Source organism: Chrysochloris asiatica, unplaced genomic scaffold (genome assembly GCF_000296735.1).
Source record: "Chrysochloris asiatica unplaced genomic scaffold, ChrAsi1.0 scaffold00126, whole genome shotgun sequence".
NCBI classification, from domain to species: Eukaryota; Metazoa; Chordata; class Mammalia; order Afrosoricida; family Chrysochloridae; genus Chrysochloris; species Chrysochloris asiatica.
In genome coordinates this window covers 3,465,590-3,473,390 of record NW_006408644.1, presented here as the reverse complement: position 1 = coordinate 3,473,390, position 7,801 = coordinate 3,465,590, and positions in this window count along the sequence as shown.

Here is a 7,801-nt window from a genome sequence, read left to right as displayed (position 1 = left end):
CCTTACAGCAAGAATCATTGCCACCCCCTCCACACACAGAGTACACAGGGATGGGCAACTTGGACATTGGCTACTCAAAATGGGGCGGGGGGGGGGCTACAAAGGCAAGAAGTGACAGGCTTACAGTCTTTCAAGAGGAAACCTAGAGTGAGGGGGCCTGGTGGAAGGCAGAATCTTCAGTGAATATTATCCAATCTGTCTAGGCAGAGCTGATGAAATGAAATACCGATGGGTCTCTTGTGATACAATAGTGAATAATCAGGACTGATTGTGAGGGTTGGAAATGTAAGGGCAGACATTTTATAGCAAGGAAGGGAGTGATTAACTTTCTAGTCTAGGAGCGGAGGTCCCTAGGACCATCAACGGAGAAGAGCGGAGAGTGGGACAATACCTAGAGAAGCAGTGATACCTGAGATGCAGGCAGAGATGATGAAGTGGAGTGATGGAGCAGCTGGGGACTTTAGATCCAGAGAGGGAGAGCCACTGTTTGCTGAAGACTGGGGTGGGGGGCAGTGTGGGGGGCAGGCTTGCATGGTATATCCTTTGGTTGGTTGATGATGCATGGAGGGGATTGTAACCATGGCAGTGAAAAGATATATGATAGAATGAATGTAAAAGTAATGTTCTCCCATGTAAACCATCATATAATTCACAATAAAACATTAGAAAAGAAAAAGTTCCCAACCAAAAATAGTCCAGTCCCAGATGGCTTTACTGGTGAGTTCCACCAAACCTTCAGGGACGAGATGTTCCAAATTCTACTCAAGTTATTCCATAAGATAGAGAAGGATGGAAAGTATTCTAACATATTTTTTGAGGCAAGCATATCTATCATATCAATTCCAGGGAAGGACGTCACTAAGAAAGAAAATTATAGAAAAAAAAAAAAAATACCGCATGAACATGGATGCAAAAATTCTCAACAAAATCCTAGCCAACAGAATCCAGCAACACATCAAAAAGACAATACATCGTCCTCAAGTGGGATTCATATCAGGGATGCAAGGATGGTTCAACATTAGAAAAATAATCAACATTATCTACCATACAAATAACAAAAAAGAAAAGAACCACATGATCATACTGATTCATGCAGAAAAAGCATTTGACAAAATCCAACATCCATTCCTGATAAGAACACTCAACAAAACAGGAATTGAATGGAATTCCTCAACATAATAAAGAGCACATATACAAAACCAACAGCCTACATCACTCTCAGTGGAGAGAAACTGAAAGCCTTCCCTCTGTGAACAGGAACCAGACAAGGATGCCCTTTTTCACCACTCCTATTAAATATTTTTCTGGAAGTCTTAGCAAGAGTTGTATGGCAAGACAGGGATATTAAAGGCATTCAAATTGGAAATGAGGAAGTAAAACTCTCTTGATTTGCAGAAGATATGATCCTATATATAGAAAACCCCTGACTCCGTAACAAAGCTACTAAACCTCATTGGAAGATTTAGCAAAGTGGCAGGATAGAAGATCAACATACAAAAATCAGTTGGATTCCTCTATACCAAAAACGACAGTGTTGAAAAGGACATTAGGACAGCAATAACATTTACAGTAGCTACCCATAGGATGAAATATCTAGGAATAAATGTAACCAGAGAAACAAAAGGATTTATACAAAGAAAACTGCAAAACACTACTATAAGAAACAAAAGAGACTTACAAAAATGGAAGAATGTACCATGCTCCTGGATAGGAAGACTTAACATTGTGAAAATGTCAATACTGCCCAAAGAGATTTATACATACAATGCAATCTCAATCCATATTCCAATAACATTCTTCAAAGAGATGAAAAAAAAAAAAAACAATTACAAACTTTATATGGAAAGGAAAGTGACCCAGGATAAGCAAAACACTGCTTAAGAAGAATAATAAGGTTGGAAAACTCTCACTCCCTGACTTCAAAGTTTACTACACGGCTACAGTGGTCAAAACAGCTTGACACTGGTACATTGAAAGATACATTGATCAATGGAACAGACTAAAAACTCCAGAAATTAACACATCTACACACAGCCAACTGATTTTTGACAAAACAGCTAAATATGTTGCATGGAGATGTGATAGTCTCTTCAACAGATGGTGCTTGCAGAACTGGAAAGCAATATGCAAAAGATTGAAACAAGACCTTCACCTCACACCTTATACAAAAACCAACTCAACATGGATTAAAGACCTAAATGTGAATCCCGGTATTATGGAGGACATCAAGGAGAAAATAGGCACAAATGTGAGGGCACTAATTCAGGGAATACATAGACTACCAAACATGTTGAAAACTACAAAACCAAAAGTAGACAAAATAGATGAGTGGGGCATAATAAAATTAAAACTATGTTCATCAAAAGATTTCACTAGAAGAGTAAAAAGGCTTCCACAGAATGGGAAAAAATATTTTGCAATCGCACATCAGACAAGTGATTATTTCTAATATATATAGGAAACAACAACACCTCTACAAGAAAAAGAGAAATAACTCAATTAAAAAATGGGCACAGGACATGAAAAGACACTTCACCCAAGAGGAGATCCAGGCAGCCAACAAACATATGAAGAAATGCTCATGATCACTAGTCATTGGTGGTGGCTCTGTGCTGTGGAGTCGGTTCCAACTCATAGCAAACTTTTACTGGGTTTCTGATGCTGTAAATCTTTACAGGAGCAGAACACCTCATCTTTCTCCCGCGGAAAAGCTTGTAGTTTCAAACTGCTGACCTTGCGGTTCTCAGCCTGATTCATAACCACTACGCTACCAGAGCTCCTTAGAGAAATGCAGATCAAAACAACAATGAGATATCATCTCACACCAGCAATAACAGCAAAGATCAAAAAAGGAGAGGTCAATAAATGCTGTCGGGGATGTTTAGAGACAGGGACATTCCTGCATTGTTGGTGTGACTGCAAAATGGCCCAACATCTCTGGAATGCAATATGCTGCTTTCTCAGAATGTTAGAAATAGAAATATGATCTAGTAATCCCTCTGCTTGGTATTTACCCACAAGAAATAAGAGCCATAACACGAGTAGATATATGCACACCAATATTCATAGCAGTACTATTTACAATAGCAAAAAAGATGGAGACAGACAAAGTGCCCATTAACTGAAGAATGGATAAACAAACTTTGGTACATACACACAATGGTATATTATGCTACCTTGAAGAATAACAAGGAAGCGGCAAGCCACCGCATATAATGGATGAACCTTGAGGACATTATGTTGAGTGAAATGAGTCAGTCACAAAAGGAGAAATGCTTCATAGGACCACTACTCTAAAAGACTAAGAGAAGAACCCATACTAAAGGTGTGTGTGTGGGGATTCCTTGCTGGTTGTTGGAATGTGGGGGGTGGGATCAGGGGTGGGAGGGGAAGGTGGAGAACAGGGCAGGAAATAGACACAGGATATTTTGGGTGCTAGTGAGGGGGCAATATACAAGAAGGGGAGGGGAATGGAAGAACAAAGCATGTGGGAGAATAATTAGGCAGGTTTTCATGGGCTAAGTGGGACAGAGGGAAAGAATGATGTATGCACAAGCTTGGAATAACACTGCTCTTGGATACAGGGATTCAGATATGCTTGGAATGGGAAAAAGGGAGGAAGTAATCTTAAAATGCTTGGCTGTCTTTGAATCTTGGTTTCCCTGGCATACCATTATAAAATAGACACTTGAGGGGGAGAGAAAGGAATAGCCAGAAACACCACCTTAGAAAGCCTATAAGTTCATCTTCTACCTATAAATGATTGGAATACCTAAAATAGGGCTACAAAGTGAAAAGCGAAGGAGGCTTCCTGTGGAGCCTCTGCATTATGTAAGACTATAGGTAGTATCCTGAATAGTATCCAGAATCTTCAAAGGTAGGAAGTTTCCACTTGAAAGGATGGGCAGACCAGATTGGAGTTGCTAGAAGAACAGAAGATGCTTCTTGAAAGAAAGTCCGACAGGAAAAATGCAAAAGGATATAGCATTCCAACTGATTACTACAAGAACAAGCAGGTTGTTCGTCCAAGAGACATCAAGGCAAGTGGTCGGGTCCTGTCAGTGCAAGCCCCCTTCCAATTCTAAGACTCAATGGAATACACGCTCTGGTTGGTGACCACGTTCATCACCGATAAGGGGACGTGAGGGAAAAGCAGCAATGAAACTGCGAGCTAAGCCCTACAATGTTCAATAGACTCCTGTGAACCCAAGTGCAGACCTGGTTGGCCAGCAGTGTGTCAAGACCTGGCGACTCTTCAGCCCAGAGTCAGTGACATAGCCACAGAGGACTAGAGTGGAGAGTGAAGCATCCTGCTGATAAGAAGTGAGGGCATATGCACAAGAACACCCACACTTATAGCTAATACCCACCTGTCCTGGCTTCAATGACTGGATGATCAGAGCTCAACTAGAAGAAGAAAGAAGAAAAACAGAGTTATCTGATACAATTTGATGAACTTGACCTACACTTATGGATGCAGTAGCTCAAAAGCGGAACACATCTTTTCAGTGAGGATCATGCCCACCCACTCCATACACAGAGTAGACAGGGATGGGCAATTTGGACATTAGCTACCCAAAGTGGAGAGAGGGGGGGTTACAAAGGCAAGAAGTGACTGGCTTACAAGCTTTCAAAAGGGAACCTAGATCCAGAGTGTGTGGAGGTAGGTATAATCTCCACTGAGTAGCATCCAATCTGTCTATGTGGGGCTAATGAAAGGAAATGTGGATAGATCTTTGGTGATACAATAGTGAATAATTGTTATCAAGACTGATTGTGACGGTTGGAAATGTAAAGGTAGACGTTTTGTAGCAAGGAGGGGAGTGATTTACTTTGTAGTCTAGGAGCAGAGGTTCTTCGGACTGTCAAGAGAGAAGAGCAGAAAGTGGAGCCCTACCCAGAGATGCAGTGTGCCAGAGATGGAGGCAGAGGTGATGACATAGAGAGATGGAGCAGCTTGGGACTTTAGACCCAGAGTGGAAGAAGTGCTCTCTGCTGACAACCGGGGGAAAATGCTTGTAGGTTATACCCTTTGGTTGGTTGATGATGCATGGAGGGGATTGTAACCATGGCAATGAAATAATATGAGATAGGATGAATATAAAACTAATGTTCTCCCGTGTAAAATATCACATAATTCACAATAAAACATTAAAAAAAAATCTAAACTGTACTGAAGGCATTGGTTTTAAACAAGGTCCTAGGAATTGACAGAATCCCGGGTGAAATGTCCCAACAAAGCTGGGAATAGTTACTTTTTTTATGTCAAGAAATTTGGAAAACAGTTACCGTGTTAACAAAATTGAAGAGTTTGATATGTGTGTCCATTGCAAAGAAAGACAATCAAATAGGATGTGGAAATAATCAAATATAATTAATATCACATGCTAGCAACATTTTGCTGAAGAAATTTCTAAATGACTACAATTGTACAACAGGGAACTTCCAGAAGTTCGTGTCAAATTTAGAAGAATAATGAGAGAGATCATTACTAATGATATGTATACCTTGGCCAAAATCAGAGAATATCAGAATTACATTTACCAGTGTTTATTGATTATACAAAGTCATTGAACTATGTGAATCATAACAAATTATTGGTCACATTGCAAAGAATGGGAATTCCAGAACATTTAATTGTGCTTATTGAGAACGTGTACATAGATCAAGAGGTACCCATTTGAAAGAATAAGGGGATACTACCTGATGTGAAATTAGAAAAGTATGAGAGACGTTTTTATTTATTTATTTATTTTACCAGATTCAGCCTGTTTGCAGAACAATAAATCTAAGAAGCTGATTTCTATGTAGAGGAACAAGGAATCAGAAAGGGAAGAAGACTAATTAACAACTTGCATTATGCAAATGATACAGTCTTGCCTTCCCAAAATGAAGACATCTAGAACTTACTGATGACGGTCAGAGATTACATATTGAGTATAGATTATGGTTGAACATTAAGAAAGTAAATTAAAAAAAAAAAACAAACCTTCATAACTGAATCAATAAAAAACATCATAATAAATTAAGAAAAAATTGAAGTTGTCAGAGATATAATTCTACAATAATAATTGTATTAACAATCAAAGCCCACAGAAGCATCAGTTAAGAAGTCAATTTACGCATCACATTGGGTAAATCTGCTGCAAAAAATTTCAAAGGCAAAAAATGTCACTTTGATAAGGAACCTGACTCAAACCATGATCCTTTCAATTGTCAAACATGTTGTGAAAGCCAGCAATGAAAAAAGAAGACAGAGGAAAAACTGATGCATTCCAATTGTGGTATTGGTAAAGAATATTGAATATCAACTGCAAGAATAGTAAACAAATTAGTCTTGGAGGAAGTACCAGCAGAATGCTCCTTACTTCAGTTCTCTTATTTTGGGCACATAATCAGGAAACGTCTGTTTCTAGAAAAAGATGTCATGGTTTGAAAACTATGTTTGCAGTTGTCTTTGAGTGGATTTTATACCATTCTGGAAATTATTGCTATGTTAAACTCATTATTACAGATCCTATGTCGATCTATTTCAATGAAGATCTTTCTCTTTTTCACTGACTCTCTATTTTAGCAAGCATAATGACCTTCTGCAGAAAGTGGTACCTCCTGAGAGCATATCTAAAGTACTTGAGACTAATCTTGCCATTCTCGTTTCTAAGGAAAATTCTGGCTGTACTTCTTCTAAGACAAAATTATTCACTCTTCTGGCAGTCCATACTTTCCCCACATCATGAGAGAACTATACCAATACTTCAGTCTTTCATATTCGTTGTTCAGCTTTTGTATGCATAAGAGGTGATTGAAAATGCCATGACTTGGGTCAGGCACACCTTAGACCTCAAAGTAAAAATTTTAAGAGGCATTTTTATTTTTATTTATATTTATTTAATTTTTCTCAGAAGATTTGCCTAATGTAATACATTATTTGGTATTGATTCCTGTTCCTATTTTATTGTTTTGGATGCCAGTAAAATAAAACCTTTGGCATTCTCAATCTTATCTCAATCATGATGTTGCTTAACCCTGTTGCGGGGATTTTTGTTTTCTTTATGTTGAGGTGTAATCCATGCTGAAGGTCCTTGATCTTCATCAGTAAGTACTTTGCTTTCTCAAGAAAGATTGTGTCACTTACGTATCTACGGGGTATTCCTGCTCTCCGCAGGAGGTCATGGGACATGAAAGGATACGTGGAATCAGCGGTGAAGAAGAAATGAATGAATACAGTCGAAAGGCTTTTCAACTTGCTGTGCTGCCTGGCTGTTCTCTCCAGCTTCTGCCCCTGTTTCTGCTTTCTGCTCTCTGCTGTCTGACCTCTGCTCTCTGCTGTCTGACCTCTGCTCTCTGCTGTCTGCTCTCTCTGCTGTCTGCCCTCTGCCTTTTTTCTGCCTCTTGCCTCTTTCTGCCTCTACTCCTGCTCTCTGCTTTCCTCTGCTGCTTTTACTTCTTTCTGCCTCTTCTGCCTCCTTTCTGCCTCCTCTTCTCTTTCTGCCTCTACTCCTGCTCTCTGCTTTCCTCTGCTTTCTGCTCTCTCTCTCTTCTTCTTCCTTTCTCCTCCTGCTTCTGCTTCTATCCTTTTCTACCACTTCCTTCTGTCAGCCCAGCTCAGCAAGCCTTTATTTTTTATACTTAAAATTACACAGTACATGCATTGATACTTTTATCATTTCTTGAATTATTACACAGTTAGTCACAACATTCTTGCACCTGGTCATTAGACAACCTTAACAAGAATACTCTGTGTTGTTCAGACTGACCTTCATCTCCTTTCCCAGTATGAGATAAAACTGTTTCTTCTTGT